At 43.4% G+C, this 12,766-nt stretch overlaps 1 non-coding gene across 1 annotated transcript; it reads left to right on the top strand.

Moving 5' to 3' along the window:
• The first annotated feature begins 10,070 nt into the window (after positions 1–10,070).
• On the top strand, positions 10,071–10,162 carry trnar-ucu (transfer RNA arginine (anticodon UCU)). The gene is given in 2 exon segments: positions 10,071–10,107; positions 10,127–10,162. It is a non-coding gene; the product is annotated as a tRNA-Arg (tRNA).
• Positions 10,163–12,766: the final 2,604 nt, after the last annotated feature.

Here is a 12,766-nt window from a genome sequence, read left to right on the forward strand (position 1 = left end):
TCCTGACGTTCAGTAACGAGAATCCTTCACTATCATAGATCATTTCATGTCCAGAGAACATCAGAGTCAAAGTACCGGCCTCCGAAAGAACGGAAAGATTTCTAAACTGTCTCTGCCCAGTTGGCCATTTCACCCTTCACTTTCCACTGAATCCGCGGCCCAAGGATTATGTGAAGATTCAGAAAGCTCGAGTCTGGGATTTCTGTTTTGCTTGTTGACAGTTTTCCCACTGGACAAGTGGCAACATTTTCCCAGAATCTTTTCACAATCCTCTACTTTGCACCATGTACAGAGATTCACGACCGTGGGAATGTTTTGTTTGGAGCAAAGAAGATTAATGGGAAATGTCTTGGCGACGTTTATAATGATGTGCGAGAAAGAACTGTGGATGGGCGGATTAATGGTCAGGAGGAACTGCTGTCTCTGACCAGGGTAATTGACCAGAGGACGAGGAGTGAAGACGTGTAATGGAAAAAGACAACTTGTTTCAGATAAACTCAGTGAAACCCATATCCCATGCTTTTTCTTTATCATCTGTGGATTGAGAAACAGGCCCGTTTTGAGTCAGGTCCGTTTCTTGTTCAGAACGCAAGTTTCCTGCATGTCAAGAGATGAGCAGACCTGAGAACATATCGAGTTGTTTAGGCGAGATTTCTGGAGTTGCAGCGATAACTCTTCCAACAAGAAAACATGTAAAATCAACTCTGAGGGAAATGTGCTCGGTATTGATGAGAGATAGAATGAATATGAAGGATCCCTTTTCATGAGCAGAGAGATTCATAACACGGCAATGGTCGATTAATAAAGATGCACTTCTATCGCGCTTTTCAGCTCCACTTTAATCACAGGCACTGAAGCACCTGTGAAGCAGATATGTCATTGTCAATAATAATGTACTAATCAAGGCAGTTTGTTCAAACAGAGGTGAAAAACGAAAACTCAGGACTGGCACTGGAAACGCCAGGGAGATTATGTTTTACATTAAAAGTTTGTCCTGCTCTTGTTTATATCCAAAATATTGCAGGACCAGTGATCCCAATCTCAGGGGAAGGCGTAACCCTTTTAAGAAACAAATGAGGAGGATGTTCTCAATTCAGTTGGCAGCAAGTATGTCGAAGTATTTACAGCCGAGGCCTGTCAAGACTGGGTATGTTCAAGGCTTCCATTATCTCTCTGTTAATAGCATGGAGCAAGTGGCAGTGTGAAATGTGTCCAAATTTGCTGACAATACACACTCGTGGGAGCGCATGTTATGATAAGATCATGGCAATATGCAAAGGCATATAGATAGATTGGGTGAATGGGGACACACTATCCAGGTGAAGTTTCATGTCCGGATTATGAGGTCATGCACTTTGGTCGGAAGAGTCAAAGAGAGATGACTATTAAAATCGAGAGAAAGTAGAAGAAACGTGTGACGCAGCGGGATATTATACACGACACAAAGTTTAGTAACATATTCTTTCCCTGACAAAAAGGATAGCTTCCTTTCCGAATGCTAACAATGAAAAAGATTGTTTCCCAGGAAAGAAAAATAAGTGAAACTAATAGCCGAATCGAAAATTTAGAAAAGACTTGGATCGTTCCAATGGACGACGTTGGTCTTTATGGCTCGCTAACATGTGTTTACAATGGTGCTGGGAGTGGGAGTTAGGGGATCTGGGGAGTGGAAGTCAGGTTACCCATGATTACTGTCATCCTTCATCTGTCTACGTCATTTTGTACGTTTTATTTCGCATGTTGGTTCCTGTGAGTGCCCTGTAAACTATACCCGCTGGTGACTTATTTCCCTGGTTGTTCTTCATCACCGAGATGCTATTGATGCTGTTTGATTTGTTCTTGATTTGTGAAACAGTAACACAGTGACGGATCAACTGACATTGCAAGAAGACAGACAGGCGTAGAAAATATCGAGGTACTGGTGACATTTGATTAGAGATCACCGAAATCAAGGAGAAAATAATTCTTTTGAAAGAATTCAAAATTATTTTCTCCTTGATTTCGGTGATCTCTAATCAAATGTCACCAGTACCTCGATATTTTCTACGCCTGTCTGTCTTCTTGCAATGTCAGTTGATCCGTCACTGCGTTACTGTTTCACAAATCAAGAACAAATCAAACAGCATCAATAGCATCTCGGTTCCGAACGCAGATACCTACAGCCGCTCCCCAGAGCACTGCCAACTGTGCGATCACAGAAGCACACATTGTACAGCGAGGAAACTCAAAACAACAGAAACACTCTTTTGGGTTACGTACCTGGTTGTATATCTCAATCCGCAAACGAATTTTACATTGGTGATCTCAACTGTTTACTCACACAAGGAACTAACCAATGCTGCAGACGGAGGAGAAAGTGAGGACTGTAGATACTGGAGATCAGATTCGAGAGTGTGGTGCTGAAAAACACAGGTCAGGCAGCATCCGAGGAGTAGCAGAATCGACGTTTTGGCCGAATGCCTGATGAAGTACTCATGTCAGAAACGTCCATTCTCCTGCTTCTTGAATGCTGCCCAATCTGCTGTACTTTTTCAGCAACGCACTCTCCATTGCTGCAGACTGTCACAAAATATTTCTGGAGGATCCACTAAACAATATAACCAGCTGTTCCGAGTAGCAATGCACAGCGATGACGAGGACAACAGATTCGACTGGGACCACACAAAAGTAATAGGGCCAGCTAAACAGAGGACAGCCAGAGAATTTCTAGAATGACGAGACTCATCCAATGAGTCCATCAAAAAACATGTTGCTCTGGACCCAGCATACTGGGACATGCAAAGAACGACAAGTACCAGCAACTGAAATCAGTCGGAAATAAATCAAACCAATTCGAAACGCTGCAGGACAGCAGCGCTTCACACGAGTTTCATCTGCCTTGAGGATATCACCGAGAAACGGGAGGAAACGGCCGCAAACCAACTTCTCAAAACCACCGAACATCCCCACACCATCTGCACCCTTCACCGGAACTGCAGATCTTGACACAAACCTTGAAACCCTGAAACAGTCAGAGTCGCTCCAGCGGGAAAATGAACCCTTGCCTCTCACGTGACAACTGAGGTTACCAAACGCCACACGGTGGATGTCAGAGCAAACTGAGCCTGCAAGCTACTTGTGCATGTTCTTCTCAACAACACCTGCTTGATTATCCTCATCTCATTTTACATCATTTAACGTTGTATGCCTTAAGCATTACAAATTCACAGGGAAGTATCTCTGGAGATTATCAGAATTTCTGCCGCTCTGACATATACAGACAGTGATGTCCAAATTCCAACCACTCCCTAGCTGATAAAGTTTTTTTAATGTAGAGCTACTCGAACATTTATGATTCTTATCTTAAATCTCTGCTTGATTGATCCATCCATCATCGAGAAATATTTCGTTCAGTGTACCCAATCCATGCCCCTCATTATTTCCTACATCTCAATACTGTCTCATCTCAATCTCTCCTGCTCTCACAAAAGCAAGGCCAGTCTGTCTAAACTCTTTCATAGCTGAAGTTCTTCAATCCAGACAATATATTGGCAAATCACTTCCGCACCGTTTCCACAGCTGTCATATCCCTTCTTTTATGTGAATTGCAGCATTGTACATAACACTCTAGCGAGAGACGAATAAAGACTTGAAATAAATGTGGGGAATTCACAAACATTAGTCTTTTCCAATAAAGTCTCTTTTCTTCGATACTGTTCTGTGTCTTTTTCATGAACCCAGTGCTCAAATGAACTCTGGTCCATGCAAATCAAACACTTTACATGAGGATTGATAACCCAACCACATTATCTGATTGCATTAAGTGGCTTAAAGTTCCTCATGGTGGTATTGGGACAAGTTCACCTAACAAGAGTGACAGCTGCAACACTAACTTAACGGTGTCAATGTCAAAGTGAATGTTAGTTTGTGCAATACCCCAGTGACGTGGGAGGAGGGATGGAAATGAAGAATAGTGATTGGGAAAGGGAGAAACGTCTCCGATATTGGGTGCAGATAAAGTTTGAAGCAAAAGTATCATCACCTTCGAGAGCATTTTAACCTTAAAAATTGACTTCTTCCTTTATGCGTTTGTTTTGCAAGGGTTATGTGGAGTAACATGGAACAAATGCGCATTACTGATACTCGGATTTGAATGAAGGTTGCTGCGGCCACAATACAGAGGACGAGCCACTATACGATCACATGAATAAATAACCAACAGTAAAAGCAATAAATGCAATGTCCGAGGTTGGCGACGAACAGCACCACATGCACAAGAGGATGACCTACTGAGAGTGGGTTGTATCGTCATCTTCGATGTCCTCAGTGGCTGTGGAGATTCCATCATTGAGAATGTTGAAGACTGAGTTCGATAGATTTCAAGAAATTGTTGAAATGTAAGTTTCAATAACAACGAAGTTTCACATTGTTACTTTACCAGTGCCTCGAGGCAAGGTAACAACAAAGGTTGCACACTTCAATCACACCGGTTTCCAGGTCTGGAATCAGAGAAATTTAGTGACGCAATGGCGAAGATCCGATCGGAAATTGAGAGTGGAATGAACGCGTGAATGTCTACTCTTTCTGACAGTGACCAAGTCCGTGAGCATGCAGTCCTTCTATGAAGGCAGAGAGGCACGTGAAATGCCCAGGCTGGGAACTCCAAACTAGGCCGGCGCAACCTCTGTTGACATGGAATAGGGAGCTTTGGGTGACGAAGCTGGGAGATCTAACCTCATCTGGATACACTTTAATTGATATGGCGCAGGAAACTTTGGGTTGATGGAACGTATCCTGAGCGATTTTAATCTGAACTGAAATAGTTTTTGGTAGCATACATTTTTGTGGATTGAGGGAGGATTTGTCCCAGGGAATTGTCACAATTATAAATAAACATTTTGCAAAGACTGAACTCGTCTAGGAGTATCTGTGCATTGTGAAATGGGCGAAATATCAGTGCAGTGTGACATTTCTCATATTCTGACTCTGCAGTCGGTTAATTTTCTGGAAGGAATTTAAAAATTTTTTTTATGCGTTATTCAACTCCCTGCTAGCTTGTTCTGGTCTGGTCATTGATGTAACATAAACAACCGAAAATTAATATGATGTTGGGATTCGGTTCGAGGTTCCCTAGAATTACGGAATAACAACAGGAGAGCAGAGGTGAAATTTTTCAGAACAGCAGTGATCGAATTGAATGAATGGGCAGGCAGAGGGTGAAAGGAAGCTTCATGGGGATAAATGTCTTTTATTTGCCAATGAAACTACCCGCGTCACAAAGTGTCTCACCTGGACTGACAGGAATGATGTTTATAAGTCCTTCTACGCAGAGTGAGGCGGGGAGAATGTAAACACAGCAAGCTACAAAAAAAAAACAGAAATATTTGTTCTTTTCTGAACCTCAGTCCCGGACTGACTAAGATGGCCTTTGGAAAATTATTTAGCACCATGTCAGAAAAGGAGTTACAGATTCGACCACGGAAACCAAATTACATATCAAGATAAATCATACCACTTTATTCGGTACATCCCCCCTTTTGACACATGGTCCTCACTGTGTCTTAATTGGCATGGAATGGGAATAACGATCGCGGTAGACAGGGTTTACCAATGGGGCCACACTACACTCATTCCCTCATTCTGCACCCTGCCATTGTCTATTCACGCTTGTCCTTCGGCGTGGCCTGCGACTCGACCTCCCATTAGTCTGCTTTGGATTACAAATATTTGACATACACATGTCAACTGATCACTTGGCGGCTGCTGGGCTGCCGTCCTTCACGCTGAGTTTGCATTCGCATTGCCTTGAGAAAGGGAATCGTACTTTTTCGTGTGGGCTTCACATTTACAAACAGCGAATGATTTAGGCGGTAGGACCTCTTCCAGGAGGTCAGAAGTCAGGCCACGGTGTATTTTGGGCTTTCCAGAGTAGGTCAAGAAGCCCCTTTGTTTCCACAGAGTTCCACAATTATGTACAACCCCGTATGCATATCTGCTGTCGGTGTAAATGTTCACTATACTTCACTCAGCCAATTTACATGCCTCAGTCAAGGCAATCAGCTCCGCTGCTTGAGCTGACAGATGACAAGGGAGTGATTCCGTTTTGACTACCTCATGAGTAGTTACGACAGCATACCAAACACAATTCTGGCCTGTCCGTTTGCACCTGAATGCTAACCCATTCACAAAAAAACGCCATATACTGATTCTGAGTTTGTGAATCCTGCACGTCTGGTCTTGGGCTGCAAATTTTATTAGTTACAGCGACACAGTCATGTGAGTCTCCGTCTCCTTCTGTGGGGAGAAGGCTAGCAGCATTACGGACGTTACATCTCGTTATTGAAATGTTAGGCATCTCCAATAGCACAGTATTGTTTCTGAGCCAACGTGCTGCCGACATGTGTGCTGTGTTTTGCTCGGAAACCAGTAAGGATGCATGTGGGACAGGAGGGTTAATTATCCAAAGCCGACTGTGTCCCTGGACGCTACAACAAACTTTATCAGCTGCAGCCACGGCTCGCAGGCATATAGGCAATCCTGCCGCTACGTGGTCTATGTTAAGCCAAAATGTAAGCTACCTGCCTCAATTTTCCCACATTATCCTGCATCAGCACAGATGTCATGCATCTACCGTTTGTACAAAAGGCTTGTTTGGATTCGGAATCCCCAGTGTAGGTATGGTTTGGAGCGCCATTTTTAATTCAACTGCTCCGGTCTCTGGCTCTGCAACTCTTAGCCATCGGAAATTTCATTTATGGGGGCTTCAAGGGTTGTATAATGTGGGATAAACATTCTACAGTAGGAGCGCATGACCAAAAAGGATAGCAATTGTTTCTTCGTGTGAGGCTTTGGAATTTGCTGGATTGCTTGAACTTTGTCTTGACCAATGGCCTTCCCTTGTTCAGACAAGAAGTGACCTAAGAACTTCACCTGTTGTTGCACAAATTGTAGTTTTGCGAAACTAGCTTTGTGCCCATTCCTGGCTAGATGACAGAGCAACGCAAGCGTATCTTTCTCACATTGTTCCTTTGTTGGTGCTGCTATTAAGCATTCGTCTACATACTGCAGAAGCGCTGACCCCGGGGTTAAAACAAGAATCTCCAGACTCCAGCATCGAGCCTCATTAATTATGGTGGGGGACTCACAGTAATCTTGACAAAGTCGCGTGAATGTACACAATTTGCCTTTGAATGGAAAAGTGAACCAGAAGTGACTTTCTGGGTGTACCGGTACACTAAATAAGACATTTGCTAAATCCATAGCAGAGAACCATTTACTGTCCGGTGGAATTTGAGCTAATATAGTACAAGGGTTAGGAACATTTGGGGCGGTCGGAACAACAGCATAATTGACTACCTGCAGGTCTTGAACAAAGCTCCGTTTCCTGATTCACCTGGAATGTTTGCCTTTTTGACCGGAAAAATGGGGGCTCTCACCGGTGATTATCCACAGGAAATTATCACTCAAGCCTTAAGGAGGGATGCAAGGTAGTATCCTTTGACAACCTCGGGTTTTAACGAGTCTTGTGTTCTGCAAGTCCTCAGACTTCGGAGGACTTCTTATGGGGTTCACAGCTTCCTATGAGCCCCAGATCACGTTTCCCTTTTGCCCTGCGCTCAGTAGGGACCCTTCTTAATCTTGGGTCCGAGACATCTGCCATAGCTAATCGCCAGGATACCCTCTTGGCGGGGGTTACCTGGACTGCTCTATCTGCCTGAGTTAGCCAATTTAGTTTCTTCATATCTGTCCTTATATCTGCATTGAATCAGATACGCATATCGTCGCTGAAGACACAATCTTTCGCTTTTTTTGTGCCTGCAGTACCCATTGTCTCAAATCCTGCCACCTCTCGCTGGATACCTTCGCCAATAGTACGTGAGGAAAGGTGCCTTACACATCAAAAGGATAGAGTCTACCTGCCGTCACAGATACTTTGGATAAGTTTACACTGACTGCACATCTGTGATCATTCCAATAAACTTCGCACAATACTAACTGATCTGGTTTAACCAATCTCCTCAAACAATCCTTCTCTTATGATTTGTAAGGGCCATCACGGTGTATGTGTGCTGTGCAGTGCAGCATAACCCCAGCAAGAAAATCGGTGTTAATGGAATTAACATGGTTACTTGATTTCTGGGCGAGTGAGTCGCTTACTGAACGTTTGGTTCTCTGGCTTTCTCGCCACTCATAGACATGCATCGGGGTCGTGAGTCGTAATTTACAGCTTGCGCTGGTAAATCTTCTTTTCGTATTTCCTACAAGCCTCTCAGGGTACTGCACAACCCGACCCAATCTCACAATTTGATCGCGAGCCATCTGATTTAAAGGACAGATTTCCGACAATAGTAATGAGAATTGGAATGTTTCACCATTACTGGGTCCGCACAATAGTGGTGCGGTTAAGCTCTCTCGTATCACGACTCCTGATGCATCCATTGCGTCGACTCTCTCAACTGTGTTGATTTAAGGACTGACTATGTTGCTCCTGAATCTACCAAAAAGGTAACTAGCTCACCTTCCACAAATAATACATTTTCCCTTGATAGTAGAATTCGCTTCTTCTTATCAAAACCTCAAGTTCAGGGGCCTGAAACATTCGGGTTACTTTCCAGATACGGAGTTTTTTTTCTCATTCCTTGACTGTTGATATGGTAGTTTACTGGCCTTGTAAGTCTGCTATTATTTCGGCTTAACTTCACATTTTTGTTCAGTCTGTCTGCAACACTTGCCTCTGCAAAGTTAGGTACTTACTTATTTGTTTCCCTGTGCTTTTATTGGTTTCAAAATAAATGTTTATTTTCCATTACAATGGACATCACATTATTTTACAGGTCGCGGCAACACCCAGGGTCGAAGTGCCTGTACAGCATTGTAACGTTCTATGTTGTAAGTTACATTTACTGCTGGCTTCCGATACCTCTCCTTACTATGGAAGCTTCTCGTCACATCTTCCAGAGATTTGTCTGCAGTTCATTTAATCGAGGCAACTGTATTTCCTGCTCAGAATGTGACCTTTCTCCAATGGAGAGAGGACAACAGTGTCGGTGACAAAGCTGAGATCACTTACATTCTGTCCAGAATCAACAAAAACTATCCCGATCTTCCAGTCTCCTGTACTTCAACATAACAATGTGTTCCCACCCTTCTGGGTCTCTGCCTGTATTCCTGATGAAGGGCTGATGCCCGAAACGTCAATTTTACTGCTCCTCGGATGCTGCCTGAACTGCTGTGCTTTTCCAGCCCCACTCTAATCGAGACACTGTGTTCCCAGGCAATCATTTCAGTTTCTGGTCTGCTGCTGTGCTCTTCAAGACACAACACAAGCAACTAATTTTCTACCAAAGACCGGCAACTAATTTTCTACCAACAGACCATGCAAACATGAGGACCCAACATCGAGTTCAATCATTTTAGAAACCGTCTGCCCTCTTCCACATTCTTCGTCCACCCGCCCTTCCCATCAGTTCCGAAGACGGATCATTGGACTCGAAACGTTAACTTTCCTTTCTCATCAGAGATGGACAAGAGCTGCTGATTTTGTTCAGACCTTTTGGTTTTTCTTCTGAGAACTTTGCTTTTCCGTTGGAATCGCCAGACTGCTGGAAGCGTCTGATTGCAGGAGGAGAATTTCGCTGGAGATGAAAAGAAAGGCAAGGGCTGGATCTCTCCCATTGTGAAGGTACACGAGCTAGGCTGGGGATGTTCATCTAACCGCAGAGAAGGCTGAATGAGAAACCGATTAACGTGCTCATTTTATGAAGAGGATAGATATGTGTGACAGGGATAAGCCTGTATTGGGAAGTAACAGAGTGACATAAATGAAAGACAGGAGACAAGGATTAGATTTAGGAAGAATGCTTTCACCTATAGAGTATTGATTATCTGGAAATCATTATCTGAACATGTGGTAAAGCTAAGTATCATGAGAACGATTCAGCAGTCTGTAACCGAACACTTCATGAGCCAGAGCACACGTGGATAAGGACCAGGTACCGGAAAGTGTGACGATGACAGACAGGCACGAGATGGGTATCCTGAACGCAATGCGTCAAAGGCAAACTTGTGTGCTTAAAGCTCACTGCATGCTCGGCTCTGTGGCGCAATGGAAAGCGCGTTGGACTTCTCCATCTCTGTGCAAGCTGCTATTCAAAGGTTGTGGGTTCGAATCCCATCAGAGTCGAGTTTTAATTTATGTATTGCAAAGTGGTCAGACCAGACTCGGCTGTCATCTGCAAAACCAGTAACATTCATGCAGAAACCCAACTGTCTCGAAACGGACCATTTTCCTCTCACAGATGTACATTTTCGATGTCTATTTATGATAGAGGCCGATAAATATCTGTTAGCCACTCGGCAACACGATGACGTGGATGGGCTGGAAAAAGACTGAACATTGTTGTGTCAGCCATGATGATATCTAATGACGTGGCGGGGCAGGATCGGTGTTAAGAATGGCCTCCTTCTGCTCCTTTGTGTCTGTGCCATTTCTGGCCCAGGTTTTTAAATAATCACAATGGGGACAATATGAATTAAACACCAAGTAATATGTTCGTCTCATCTCCACCTCGCTTCCCTCCCAGCTGGAATAGACAGCTCTTGTTTCAGGTTTAGATCAGACAGCGGAGGATTCTCACAAGTTCTCCTTCAGACTGAATGTTCCTTCACATAGGTTTCCATGTGAACACATGGAGCAAGCAATTGCATGGATGCTGGGGATTCAGGGGCAGATTTCCCCTTTGCTGGGCTGGAATTCTGCCCAAGGTAATGAACGTGAAATTCTGACATTTTGAATCTTACTCTGGATTCTTGTGACTTTACTAATTAAACTGCATTTCAATTTGCCTTTGCATAACATTATTCAAACTTCACTGTTTATGAAAACCATGCCACATGCTCGTGGATGTAGTATGCTGAACATTGTTGATGTTGTGTGCAGTGTGAGTGGATGTGTCATAAGAACATGCCAAAGGAAGTTGGTGAAATGTCAGTGAATCGAATTCTCTGACGAATTGACGCCGATAGAAGGAAAATCCCAGGACAGTGGCGACATAACATTTCCTGTGATCAACGCAGGAAGCCACGGAAAACGTACGCAGTATTCAATAAAATCGATTTTCACCACATTTTCTGTGCCATTTTCCTGAAGTTAATGCTTCATAATCGGCGATCCATTATCAGTATAACCTCCTCTGCACTATGTTTCTTTTCAGGTCCACAGAAAAAAATGAGTAATTGGGTTGAGGGTCCCAGTGGTAAGATCAGGAGACGTTTGTCATCATTAGACGGCAGATCCAGCGGTGTAATTAGTTAGCTTGCTGTAGTTGCATGATAGAATGGCAGAACATGCACTGCCAAAATTGTGCATTGGATTCTCGCCAGGTGTTTGTTTTACTGATAATGAACAGAGATGATTGCAACTTCAAGCTGAAGAACAGTTCAAACACGGAATATTACACCGCAATAAAGTGCTTTTGGCACTAATGTTGCACCGACCTGTGATACCAATCTGAAGTCCATCTGACCAGCATTTTGGCATTATAAGCCGTAAATTAATCCAATGATCATTTAATTGCCCTGAATGTTGGTGAGTCTACGACTGTTGAAGGCAAGGCGATCTGCACCCTTACTACTCTCTGAGAAAGGAATCGACCTCGGCATCAATCACACTCAAATTACGTCGATGTGCCATTGTGCCAACCATCACCATTTGAAGAAAAAGGCCTTCACTGTCCACCTGAAAGCAACCTCTGATCATATTTTATGTCTCTATTAATTCACGTCTCAAAATTCTTATCTCAATCAAAAACAGCCTCAAGTCCCTCAGCCTTTCCTCGTAAGACTTTCCCTTCACAGAAGGCAACATCCGAGGAAATCTCGTCTACAACCTTTCCAATGCTTTCACATCCGTCCTATAATGTGGCGACCAGAACCGCATGCAACTCCACAAGTTTGTCCATACCAGACAAATGTCTGGAGCTGCAAAAGGATCGTTTGGCCCTGAAACTCATTCCCTCTCCCAATAAAAACTAACACACTGTGCTCATTGCAAACAAATCCATCAACGTGTGTGTTAACTTTCAGAGTTTTATATACATGGACGCTGAGATTGCTTGGCTCATCTAAACTTCCAAGAACATTACAATTAGCCCAGAACTTTTTATTCTTGTTGTTCATTCCAAAGTAAATCACCTCACACTTTTCCACAATAACCTCCATATGCCACCTCTGAGCCCCGATCTGCAGATTATTCATGTCTGTCTGTAACCTGCAGCAGACTTCGGCACTGTTGACAACTCCATCGACTGAGTGTATTCTGAGAATTTACTCATCCATCATCCCATGCTCGAACCCAGGTCATTTATAAAGGTGACAAACAGCAGTGGACCCAAAAATGAACCTTGTGGTACACCATGAATAACTGAACTCCAGAATGAATATTTTCCATTAACTACCATACTCTGTGTTCTTTCAGCGAGCCAATTACTGATCTAAACCGCGAAATCACCCTCAATCCCATGTCTCTGTATTTTATGCAACAGCCGACTGTGCCTTAGTGAAAATCGCATCCACCACGTCAACCACTTTACTCTCATCCACTTGTTTGTTGACTTTTCAAAGAGCTCAATAAAGTTTGTGAGGCACAGCATGCTATTCGCAAAATCGTGTTGACTGGAGTGAATCAACTTCTTCCTTCTTAGGTGATCATACATCATATCTCTCATAACCTTTCCCAAAACTTCACCTTCAAGGAAATACAGCTCACTGTTCTATAATTTCCAGCGTT

The sequence above is a fragment of the Chiloscyllium plagiosum genome, unplaced genomic scaffold (assembly GCF_037043375.1).
Source record: "Chiloscyllium plagiosum isolate Xiang-an unplaced genomic scaffold, Cpla_swu_hap1 HiC_scaffold_29, whole genome shotgun sequence".
Lineage (NCBI taxonomy): Eukaryota > Metazoa > Chordata > Chondrichthyes > Orectolobiformes > Hemiscylliidae > Chiloscyllium > Chiloscyllium plagiosum.